This window comes from Octopus bimaculoides, chromosome 8 (genome assembly GCF_046866305.1).
Source record: "Octopus bimaculoides isolate indiv1 chromosome 8, ASM4686630v1, whole genome shotgun sequence".
NCBI classification, from domain to species: Eukaryota; Metazoa; Mollusca; class Cephalopoda; order Octopoda; family Octopodidae; genus Octopus; species Octopus bimaculoides.
In genome coordinates, this window is record NC_142935.1 from 86,323,404 (window position 1) to 86,335,903 (window position 12,500).

A 12,500-nucleotide genomic window follows, 5' to 3' on the forward strand; every position below is an offset into this window, starting at 1 on the left:
TCCCGGAAATAAGCCGTAATGCATTTTTTGGATGCAAAATTAATATAAGACGGTATATATATATATATATATATATATATATATATATATATATATATATATATATATATATATGCGCGTGTGTATGTGTGTGTTTGTATGGAGAGAGAGAGAGAGAGAGAGAGAGAGAGAAAGAGAGAAGGAGAGAGAAAAGAGAGAGAGAGAGAGAGAGAGAGAGAGAGAGAGAGAGAGAGAGAGAGAGAAACTCTCAACAAACCGAGACCGCGATGTATTGGGTTGGCAACTAAGTTCCCGCCGTTTTTTTTAAACTTAAATTTTTTAAATGGTTTAATAAAAAAAATAACAACTAATTAATCAATAATGTATTCACCCTTCTTGTTTACAACTTCTTCCCAATGTTCAACAAGATTTTCAATACCTCGTTGGTAGAAATCACCCGATTTCGACTCGGAAAATTGATCCAACCAAGCTCTCAATTCTGCATCAGTATTGAACGAAACTTCGCGCATAGCATTTGAAAGAGATCGGAAGAGGTGGAAATCCGTTGATGCCAAACAGTGGGTGTGGCAGCACTTTCCAGCCATGCGTTTGAATGGCTTCCTTGGTCATATTGGCGAAATGGGGGCGGGCGTTGTCGTGCAGCAGAAGAACTCCATGCTATCGTTTAGGTCTTTTCTCTTGAATAGCCGTGTTGAGTCGTTCCATCTATTAAACTTTGAGTTCCGCGTTGACCGTTTGGTTCCGTTCAAGCAATTCGTAATGGATAATCCTTTCCCAGTCCCACGATACGCACAACATCGTTTTACGCAGATGAAGATCTTGTTTTACGCGCATGTCGCTTGTTTACCGGGGCTAAGTCATTCCTTACGCTGCTTCATATTGATGTACAGGCACCATTTTTCGTCGCCAGTAACGATTCGGTAAAGAAATCGTTGCTTGTGTCCATATATTGAGCGGTGATGAGCAAGCAAACCAGCGGAGATTGTGGCTCGTTGATTTTTGTTTTGTTTTCACTTAAAGCATACGGAACCCATGCTCCATACTTCTGAACCTTTCCCATCGAGTGAAGATACTTCTCTATAGCAGTGTGGGAACATTCCATTTTCTCTGCCAGTTCTCTTGTCGCTTGACGAGAATTTTCGAGCAAAAGTTGGTTTAATCGCTCTTCATCGAACTCAACTGGATGGCCAGAACGAGGTGCGTCTCTGAGGTCAAAATTTCCATATTTGAACTTGGCATATCAATCACAAGCAGTTCTTTCAGCTATGGCATCTCTCCCTACACAGCACATATGTCGCGAGCAGCTTTTGCGACCTTAGAACCTTGATTAAAAGCAAAAAGAAGGAGGTGTCGAAAATGCTCGTTTTTCTTAACTTGACATTCCATTTTAATGATCTGAAAATAAACAAAAATTAACTAAAATTAACTAGAAAAAAAAAACAATATAGATTCTAAAATGATTCAAAAATATAATTCTCGAAAAAAATAGATTCCAAAATTTAAAAACGCAATAAATTCCAAAATTTAAAAAAACCGCGGGAACTTAGTTGCCAACCCAAAAGTTTCAATCCCAGTCTAAAGTTACTTACATCACTTTACCTAGGTAAAGAACTTAAGGAATCTTAAAGACATAGTCTTCCCCAGAAACACAGTCATGTATCCATTTCTAAAACTAAGTATCAAGGCCTTAAAATGATAGATGAGATAAAATCATTGAGATACCGGAGGGTCAATGGCGTCAGATCCGTCGTTTCTATAGCCAATTCTTTATTGTACATGATCAAACTACTTTTCTTCAGAGCAATCAATATCTCATATCTTTTCATTTATAGTTTATTCGATAACTTTTATAACAGGATCGTCCGGAAGAGATCTCCAGTTGCGAGCATTATCTCTTTGAATGTAAGACACATGTCGACTAAAATGGCGGAAGTGGAGGCTTACATTCGCACATATCAAGTTTAACCTCATGTATTACATAACAAATCCTAGTATCTCTGAATGTCTCATGCTTCAAGTTGACAGTGTAACCAATTTCACTCTGGATTCAGTATTAACTGATCTGATTCTACTGTAAATTGTCAATTAATTAACTTCTGTTCCAGTTGTTTCTTAGCAAAGTGTCCGCTTTCATGACGCGTTGAATGCACATCTAATATTCATTCTAAGCACAGAACACAAAAGCTAATAGAAGAAACGGTTTCTTACATACAACAACTCAGATTTACAGACTAAACCAGTCAAATTTGCTACTGTCGATGCTACAATGAAAACCTGATGCATAAATACATTATATTGCAAGACAAAGGCTTTTATATAATGTTAATTAAATTCCATCTTAGTTATACCATTTCGGTATCTGTCATCAACGCATGTGAAATGGAAGAAAAACTGGTGTGAATACAATTTAATATTACAACAGTGAATCACTATTTAAAAATAGCCGATATAAAGTTTGGTTGGTTGGTTGGTTGGTTGTTTCTCCATTCACGCTTTATATCGCATAGAGAGAGGTAGAAAGAGAGATAATAAAAGAGAGACGCAGAGAGAACTTATAGGAGAGATGTAGAATGAGTGCACTTACTAGGCTTGGTGGCCGGCAATGAGTAAAACAACGTCCCCCTCCACACACACGCACTGCCGAAGAAAAAGAATCGCAAGCATAGAGGAAGGGAGATGGAAAAGAAGAGGGGAGAGAATAAATGACAGAGTAGCAATAAGAGGAGCCACGCAAATGAAAAATTAATTTTATTTAATTCTATTTTAAAGTAATTTTAAAAATCTTTTATTTTGCTTGTTTCAGTCATTAGGCTGTGACCATGCTGGTTTTAATGAATTTTTAGTCGAATGAATCGACCCCAATACTTAATTTTGTCAAGCTTGGTACTTATTTTATTAACCCCGAAACGATGAAAGGCAAAGTCAACCTTGGCGGAATTTGAACTCAGAACATGAAGACGGGCGAAATGCAGCTAAATATATTTGTGTGGACATGGGGCTTGAGAAGTATGATAAATAAGGGTTTAAAACAAGAAAATGAATAAAAACAAAGTCACGACAACAACAAAATAGATCAACACCAAGAAACAGAGAATCTAGAATTAGAGTACAAAAACACAAGAACGAATGAAACGAGTAAATTAAGAATAAACAAGCAAAATCAAAGATTGAAAATAAACACTATATAAAAATTAGATTGGTATTAAAAATTTTAGAATAAGCACACTAACTGTATGAGTAATTAACTACAGTTCTAACGTAATACATGGAAGCTTTACACTCATAGTTTTTAACCCTTTGCCTGTCCAAAGCAGTTTCATAAGTTTGCCCTAAACGTCCATTCTTGTTTTCAGACATTTAGTCCTTTTATCATACGCTCTGAGTAATATAAATCTTTCTTTTCATAAGTTCTAAGTTACCATAGTGGTGAAAAAAAAGTGGAGGCAGGGGATATGTATCATATATGATGCATTGACTCCAGGATAATATGTTCTTTGTATCATGGAACACCCAAGGCAAGCAAACAGTTAGGTCGTTTGATTTATAGTTTATGAATTGCCGATGTCGTATCATACAGTAAGAATGTTATGGCATGTGGAAACATAAAGAGTATCGAGTAATGTGGCGTAGTTAATTAAGTTCAGAAATTCTATGAGATATTAAGACACGAAAATAAACGGTAAAGAGAACAATAGAAATACTTGTAAGATTCCTCTTCTAAGTAGTGGGATAGTTGTTCTCTTCCTTTCAGTGAACTAAAATTGTGGCCAAGAAAAATTTATGACATAATTAAGTATATATCTCCCTAAATACACTGTCGACAGGGACGAGGGGGTATTTACAACACCACAAAGGTAGGAGTGGATACATAAATAAAGAATTAGTATTGAAAATATGACGACTACGGTAGAGCTAAAAAGGTATCAAGTACAAATGAAGGATTATTTTAACAAATTCTTTTCAGAACACAGAGAAAAGTATGTTTGTATAAGCGCAGCTGTAATTAAGAAGCTCGCTTTACAGCATTATGGCTTCGGGTTCAGTCCCACTGCGCGGCACCTTGTGCAAATGTCGTCTATTATTGCCCTAGGCTTGGCAGATGTCTTGTGAGTGAATTTGGTAGACGGAAATTGCTCGAAAGTACGTCGTGCGTGTGTGTGTGTGTGTTTGTGTGTCCTCTCTATTACTTGACAACCAACCAGTGTTGGTTTGTTTACGTCTCCATAACTTAGCGGTTCGGCAAAAGAAGCGATGGAGTAAGTACTAGGGTCGATTAGTTCGACTAAACCCTTCATGGTGATGTCCCAGCGTGGCTGTTGCAGTCCAGTGACTGAAACAATTACAAGATACTCGTAAAAAGAACGGTAAGGAAGCAGTTAGATGCAGTTTAGTTCGAGACCGTATATATATATATATATATATATATATATATATATATATATATATGTTTATTTCACCGTTTCGTTTTCCTGTCTTGTTTTCCGTTTGCCACTATCCTCCATGGAACAAATTTGATTTTTGTCCTTGGGAAGAGCCATTTTAACGATGCGTCCTGCCCTAACTCTTCGAAACGCCAGTGTTATAATGGTGGCAGCTGATGAAGGATACGTTCTCTATGTGGCCTGTATGTTTCTTGTACCTTGTTTATCATTTTGTCCATGTTTTTTTTGCAACGTCATGTACCCAGATATGCATCTATATAAACATGTAGATGAAGGTATGTACATACATGTACATACATATGCATATACTCATATATTATTTGTATTATATATATATATATATATATATATATATATATATATATATATATATATATATATATATATATATATATATATATAGAGAGAGAGAGAGAGAGAGAGAGAGAGAGAGAGATTGATAGATAGATACTTGCAGTAAGAATTAGATACCAACAGGAGAAGTAAAGTAAACAAAATACATTTTGAAACTTACTGAAGAGAGACGCTGAAGCAAATCCAATTGGAAAGGGCAGATTAATTTAATTGCCTGTAGTATTTGATTCATACTTTATCGACACCAGAGAGATGAAAAGTAAAGTTAACCCTAACAGGATTTGAACCGACTACTACTAATGATAATGTCAATTAATAAATTAGTGTTGTTACAAGACGGTGAGCTGAAAGATGCTTAGCGGTTTTTCGTCCGTCTTTATGTTCTAAGTTTAAATTCTGCCCAAGTCGACTTTGTCTTTCGTCCTTTCGGGGTTGAAGAAATAAGTACTCAGTTGAGCACTGGGGTTGATGTAATCGATCTACCCTCTACCCTGCAATTGCTGATCTGGCGCCAACATTTGAAACCAATAAATTAGTGTTGTTATGAAACCTAAAAGAATAAGAATATTTTATCTTTAAGAAAAGAATTGTCACGTCACTTACACTTATTGAAATGTAAAGGATAATGAAATAATAATCTTTTTTATCATAGGTACATGACCTGAATTTTTAGGGGAGAAGGCTAATCGGTTACATCGGCCCAGTGCTCAACTGGTACTTATTCTATTGAACCCGAAAGGAGGAAATGCTAAGTTGACCTAGGTGGAATTTAAGCTCAGAACGAAAAGCCAGAAGAAATGCCATTAAATATGTAACGATTCTGCCAGCTCGCTGCATTGGATAATTAAATGATAACGAAAGAAGAAAATCATGACAAATTATCTTTTAAGATTATTTAGAATATCTGAAATTCACACACGAAAGTCACGACATATTGATTAGATTTAAGTCTCTTTCAAAAAAAAAATATATATATATATATATATACAAACAAAACGAATAAGACGAAGCCTGTTTCATGATGAATCGAGGAGAATAGTTGAAAGGGAAGTCAATCCGATAGTAGATGATGCTGAGATCATGTGCCAGAGAGAGAGAGAGAGAGAGAGAGAGAGAGAGGGGGAAGAAGGAGAGGGGGGAGAGAAGGAGAGAGAGAGAGAGAGAGAGAGAGAGTTTCTGCAGGAAAAGTCTTTTGGTTTTGAGTGTACAGTAACGTGTTAAATATAACTATACACACCCATATTTCAGCAAAGTTATTCTTTTATTGTTATATTAGTTTCAGTCTTGGAGTGGAGATATGCTGGTGCCCCACCTTTAAGGATTTATGATTGATAATATCGACCTTTATCAAGCTAAACTATATTTTGTCAATTCGCAAAGTTACAGTACCGGTTTTACAGCTTTCTGCACAGTCTCCGTTTACCAAATTTCACACACAATGGTCGACCCGAGAATATGGCAAAAGACTGTTCTTTAAAGTTGAACCTGGAGCCACATATGTGAAAAGTGACCTTAACGAGACGATTAGCATTGCAAATGTATGCATTTTTTAATACTCTGAACCTAAGGAACTGCATTTGGAAACATTCTATATTCAGGCCTGAATGTCGGTCGACTCGCCCAAGTAAGAATAAAAGGTTTTATTACATGGCGCTGAGAAGCTCCCAGAACTAATCCTAGAAATAATATGCCCCTTTCCTTTTAGAAGCTTTCGTTGTTCATATGTTCAAATGTTATACAATTAATTGCCAGTAGCTTTCTTAAGAAACAAATTTCTTTGAGTGTCCTATCAAAATGTATTTTCAAAAGAAAAAATATTTATTACTTTAAAATAAAATTAAATAAGACAAATTTCTCATTTGTAAAACTCTTCTCACATTTAATCTGGCATTTACTCTCCTCTTCTGTATGATTGTGTGTGTGTGTGTGTGTGTTTGTGTTTGTGTGTGTTTGTGTGTGTGTGTGTGTGTGTGTGTTTGTGTGTAGCGTCCATTTACTCATTACTTGTCACGGAGCTTCGTATGTTAATTCACTCTGTATCTCTCTTTATTGCCATTCTCGCCTCTCAATACAATGTAAACCAACATTTTTAACAGCTATTATTAAATCGAGATATTGCAGTTGATTGGAAGGGTCGTTAAAGCGCGGGACATAATGTCTTGCGATATTTAGTTAAGGCCCTTTACACCTGAGTTCAATTTCCACCAAGGTCAACTTTGCCTTTTATCTTTCCTCTCCTCAAAATGGATGGCTCCGTGTCAATACTAGAACTCAATAATCTCGATCTCGGAGGAAAGCATTTAATTGAACACATGTTTGGATAGGTTTTAACTCAACTCACTGAGGCAGTTACAAATTTAACCCTAACTTGTGACACGTAAGTGAGATTGAATAATTCCGAAAGCGCTGGTTACTCACTATAAGCAGTATGATTTACATAAAGAAATACCAAACGACACTCGGGAGTGTTGCAGAACAAATACTCAAAGTATCTACTCTATTGCAGTAGGAGGAAAAGATTGGAAAGGTTTATGCCATCTCGAGACTGGCATTGCACTTGGTTTTATTACTTTATCGATTTAATGTGGAAGAAGAGGTTGTGTTCATGGCTTATTCTGGTGAGATTGATATGGTTAATGTTGCTCTTGAACAGTTGCAGGTTGATGGTTGTGAGGGAAAATATGGATAGGGAGGGAATTTCAAAGGGATGACGTTTTGGGGAGGAAGAATAAGATGTGGTGGTCATTGTGAGGCACAGGGAAGGTGGGAAGACTACGTTTGGCGAGAAGAGACGAGTGAGTCAGAAGTGCTTGATGGGTTGCACTAGAGCAGTGCTGTAGAGGTATAAAAGACAGAGAGAGGACAGAGCACTGAATGTTGGACTGTGTTCGTGAGTGACTTCATGACAATCAGTCGAGTGTGATTGCAAAGAGGGATCCTCGGTGATTGTAATTCTTAGCATTTGTCGTAACTTTGAGGGTTCCAGTTATGTGTTGCTCGTGTTTAGACGGTTTATACGATACTATTTTCTATATAAGTGTAGTGATTGCTTCTGGGGTTGTTGTAGGAGATAATTTTTGTATGACACAATAGGAGATTATTTCCGTGGATGGAGTGAGTGGCGATTTGATGCAGAGTGAACAGAGCAGGGGTCGGCGAAGTGAGTCTGTGTGGCTATACAAAGGGTCGATAAAAAACCTGAAACGATTTTAAGTATTAAGGGTGCTAAATTATTAGCGAATTAAATGTGAAAGAGAATAGTAATTTAAGGCTAAAACTCACTAGTTTCCAAACAAACATCGATGCAATGATTAGTATTCACCAACTACATATTACTCAATAAATATTCCGATAATATCAATATAATATGACTGAAATTCTATTGTTCTTTGCCAATTTCGCTAAGTATTTTCATTAAATATCCTTTGATATTTCTAATTAAAAAGCGACAACGACACAAAAGAACGAAGGAATTATTGTTTATAAATCAATTTTTTTTTATTAATTACACTTTTTAATTTTGCATCAGAATTTTTTTTATGATGGGGTTCGATAAGTTATCAACAATTCAATGGAGGTGGTTAATGATAAAAGAAGTTTGCTGACCCCTGCTCTACATTATGTGTTGATGACACATACAGTTAGCTGGCCGAAAGTGTCCCTACCTTTCCTTTGTATAGTCTTAATTAACATTAGGCCTGTAAAAACTGGTAAATATAGGTCCCCAAAATACATGGAGGTTTCCATCATAGAGAGACTGTCATTCTTTCCAAACGTATTTGCTGTCTTCTTTTATTTCTATCTTTTCTTTGGATTAGCAAAGCATCCAGTCTAATCTGGCGTGCAAATCTCTAAGAAAAACTGCCTGCTTGCAGGCATCATCCAGCTCTCACCCCTTGAGTTAGTGGATTCCTATCAGATCATACCATAGCGGTGTATGCCGATCCATTTTCTATCATCTTTGGTGTGTCCCACTGTTCAGCTTTTGTCCCCTACGCTATCTTCCGTCATACACGTCAATAACCTACTTACCTTCAGTCCAGCCACTCACGATCGCTTCACTGCCTCCTTACCTTCTTCTCCCAAGTGTCATCCCTTGCACCCAAGATACCTCCCGCCAAATCTACCCTGACGCTTTGAGACCTCAAAAATATCCACCGATAGAGTCATGCAAAATTTGTCTCTTTCAACAGAACTAAAGACCATAACCACTACGCACACCAAGAAATCATTATCAAACCTAACCTTACTAGGTATGAACAAATCTAGAACTCTTAACTGATCAAGAGTCATTGAGAGATCTGTAGTCGTCAACAGATATAGAGCTCTCAAAGAGATATAGAGCTCCCAAAAGATCGTGAGATCTCAAAGTTACAACATATGTTAAGACTTATCACCAGAGAGGTTCTCTCTTGGCAGCTATACTTTCTTTATACAATAACAACTGCACCTCAGAGATTGTCCTTTCTCTTCAGGACCAGAAAATATTTCAGCTCCTAACAAATATTAACCCTGTAAGAAGTTCAGGTGAGACCACAGTGATGTACTCTTCTCGTTTCCGGGACGCTGATGCACAATAAACTATCCTAGACCTCAACCAAATAAAGGCCTAATCATTAATTGACACGAAGTTGCTCATAAACACACTCCAATATCTGACTCACAGATGTGCTGTCTCTTCTCGTTGTCTCTTCTACTTTTGCTAAACTGGTCATCTCTTCTGTGATCTGGTTGGTCTCTTGTCACTCAAGCACTCACAATTCACTCGTCTGCCCTCGTCACCCATACTGTATCTGTCCTAAATCCCACACTAACCATTACACCCAATCAACCCTCCCCAGAACGTCTACACTCTAGAATTCCCTCCCTGTAACTGTTCAAGTGGAACGTTAGCAGTATCACTGACACCAGTTTCAGAAAGTCTGCCAAGGCGATGGGCACGAGGAATCCTTCATCCAGATGAAATTCATGATTGACTCAAATTTGGGTACAAAACCAACAGTTTCAAAGAGAAAGGGCTAGTCGATTACATCGACCCAAGTAATTGACATACTTTATTTTATCAAGTCTGGAGAAATGAAAGGTAATGATGAGCTCTGCAAGATTTGAACTCGGAACGTAAATTGTTGCAACAAATGTCTCGAGGCATTTTTACCAATGCGCTAACGAGTCTGCCAATCCACCATCTTGATCAAACTAATAATGGTTTTCTAATTCAAATACAAGACTGGCATTTTTCAGGGGACAGGATTCGTCAATTTTATCGAACCGAGTACTCGATTGGTAATTATTTTATCGATCCTCGAAAGAATGAAAGACAAAGTTCATTTTGGTGGGTTTTGTCTGACCAAACTAATAATTCTTTATATGGTAAGGAGCAAGTTGATTATTACAAACTCAATACTTGACTAGAACTTCAATTTATCAACCCTGGAAGGAGAAAAAGCAAAGTATACTTCCGCGACACTAACTCAGAATGTAAAGAGAGAGGACAAAAATACCACGAAGCATCTGATCCAGCGCGATAGCGATTCTGTCGGCTCGCCGCCTTACTGGTCTAACATAATAATTTCAAACTTTTGACACATGACCAACAATTTCGGGGGTAAGTCAATTATATCGACTGCTCGACTGGTACTTATTTTATCGACCCCGAAAGGATGAAAGGTAAATTCGACCTCGGCGGAATTTGAACTCATAACATAAAAGATGGATAGAATGCCACTAAGCATTTTGCCTGGTGCGTTGAAATTACTGCCAGTTCATTTCTAAAAAGTGTGTTCAATAAGTCGCTATAGAGAAACAAGCTTTGTATCTTTCAAATTCCGGCAAAGCACTCTGTACAATTAAGCTCAGCGATCTTTAGCACTAGCCTAACTAAAAAAATAAAATGGTGTTGATTACATTAACACTACTCCGCCCCGCCCCCCGCCCCTACTACACACACCTCACACAATGGCTGTTAAACTTACTCAAGGGAAAACAATATTATACTCCAGGAAGGTGACGAGCTGGCAGAAACGTTTGCAAGCCGGGCGAAATGCTTAGTGGTATTTCGTCTGTCTTTACATTCTGAGTTCAAATTCCACCGAGGGTGACTTTGCTTTTCATCCTTTCAGGGTCGCTAAATTAAGTACTAGTTGCGTACTGGGGTCGATCTAATCGATTGAATCCCTCCCCCAAAATTTCGGGTCCTTGTGCCTAGAGTAGAAAAGAATATTACACTCAAGAAAAAAAACGCCTGTCTTATTTACAGGGGACGTGGGTTCGAGTCCTACGGGTAGCTTCCGACATTTTCTGCCCAAAGATTTTTTAGCTCAACATTTACATACTATTATTTGTAACTTTATCTGCTTCAAGATTCCCCGTTCCAAAAAGAATTATAAATATATTTTTCATATTTTTGAGGGCGTGCGAGTGGGGAAAATATATATTTATTTTTCTATATTTGGTTTACTTCAGTATATTTGTCAAGCGTGAGATATGAATAGAAGAAAATGAGAGAGAGAGAGAGAGAGAGAGAGAGAGAGAGAGAGAGAGGGAGAGAGACGGAGGGGTAACTGTTTGAAGGAAGATATATGACCAATCCAGTCCTTCGTACGAGTTTCCATTCTTCATATTTATTTGGGTTTACTCTCTTTGCATTTTGCTTCTTCTTAAACTTTTATACGTCCTCAAAGACCACTATGGAAACAAGTATAAAACCATTTAGAAGTAAACCGTAAGTCCATTATACAAGGTTTTTGATAGTCAGGGATCATATATATTTGATAGCACAGGGTGTAGTGTCACATTCATGACATTTTTCATACAGTTTAACAATCCAACCGGTTTTGATATGAATGAAAGTATGTTGATTATGGTGGTGATGATGATGACGACGAAAATGATGACGACGAGGACGAGGACGAGGACAATGATGATGATGATGATAATGATGGTGACGACGATGATGACGATAATAATAACTGCAGGAGAAATTAGCAAAATGACCATGTGCAGTGTATTGTTGTAAACAAAATAATTAGTATAAACAGCGATGAGTTTAAGGCTTACACAGGAAATTGGTTTCTTTGAGCTACTTTTCAAAGATTTCTTCACTTGTGTGAACAAAGAAATTGTTGTTGTTTTTGCTGCTGTTTTTGTTGTCATTGTTGTTGTTTTTGTTGTCGTTGTTTATCTTTATATGATGTATTTGTTTAAAAGTTTGCTTAAAACTGTTTAATTTTCTACATTGGCGTAGTTGGGAGATTACAGAATATCTTAAGACATATAAATTGCTTTCATCCTTCTTAAAGATCAGTTTACAGAAACACATCAAATTATAATTTCTCCTGAATACACACAGACGCGTACACGCACGCACGCACGCACGCACGCACGCACGCACGCACGCACGCACGCACGCACGCACGCACGCACGCACGCACACACACACACACACACACACACACACACATTTTAATGCTTGCTTTAAAATCAAGTTATTTGAAAACAATTTAACATTAAACTGAAGGAATGCTTCATACCATTTGTAAACTTCGAAGTCACTCTCAACCTTTGCCTTTGTAAAAGTTTAATATATGTATAGGTGTAGACGTGGCTGTATGAGAAGATGGAAGCCTGTGGCGAGGAAGCTGGGAGTGTTTGGCACCAGGTAAGTGGGAGCCAAAAACAAGGGAAAGAAAAAGCAAGGGGTCTACC

At 37.4% G+C, this 12,500-nt stretch overlaps 1 protein-coding gene and 1 long non-coding RNA gene across 6 annotated transcripts in view; both read right to left on the minus strand.

The window, feature by feature from the left end:
• The window catches only part of LOC106875237 (corticotropin-releasing hormone receptor 2), a 148,345-nt gene that overhangs the window by 95,816 nt on the left and 40,029 nt on the right, over positions 1-12,500 (minus strand). The gene's annotated exons all lie outside the window — the stretch shown is intronic.
• LOC149134488 (uncharacterized) overlaps positions 1-12,500 on the minus strand; it is a 37,739-nt gene that overhangs the window by 2,227 nt on the left and 23,012 nt on the right. The window contains exon 2 of the long non-coding RNA XR_016242931.1: positions 1-1,395. This exon is cut by the window's left edge and continues 2,227 nt beyond it. This is a non-coding gene — a long non-coding RNA (uncharacterized LOC149134488). The remainder of the gene's footprint in view (positions 1,396-12,500) is intronic.